Genomic DNA, 595 nt, shown 5'->3' on the forward strand with positions numbered 1-595 from the left:
CAATCCTTACCTGAAAGATCACTTCCTGTCCAGACGCATCACTGATCTCGACCTCCTGACCCTCTCTGCCCTGCCGCACGGCCTCGACCAGCAGGAGTGGATAGCAACAAACAGTGAGTATTCAAACACACAAACAAAATAGAAAAAATTAATGCCAGAAACAACCATATTAAAATTAATTAAAACTAATACTTTGGAAAAAAAAGTGTGTGTGTGTGTGTGTGTGTGTGTATATATATATATATATATGCAGTAACACACACACACACACACACACACACACAAACGCACGAGTCCCTCAGCAGCAGATTCTATATTTGTCCTCTACAGAAATGAAAGAGGCATTCTAATGAAGGACTGAAAATGCAGTTGCTAGCTTCCTGTTTGCTCTGTTTGATGTGATGAAGAGCTTTCATCTTCCTCATCTGATGGGATTCTTTCACTCTCTGTCGTTTGATGTTTCTCTGCTCTCTGGATCTGGATCAGTCCCCATTCATATGATGCAGATGCATTTGTTGAGCTGTTAAACAGTTTCTTGTGCATCTTGTGCATTTTTGGCCTAATAATATCTGGCAAAGGGACTACCAATGAAAAC

This window comes from Sinocyclocheilus anshuiensis, unplaced genomic scaffold (genome assembly GCF_001515605.1).
Source record: "Sinocyclocheilus anshuiensis isolate Anshui unplaced genomic scaffold, SAMN03320099.WGS_v1.1 scaffold1814, whole genome shotgun sequence".
In the NCBI taxonomy this organism is placed as follows: Eukaryota; Metazoa; Chordata; class Actinopteri; order Cypriniformes; family Cyprinidae; genus Sinocyclocheilus; species Sinocyclocheilus anshuiensis.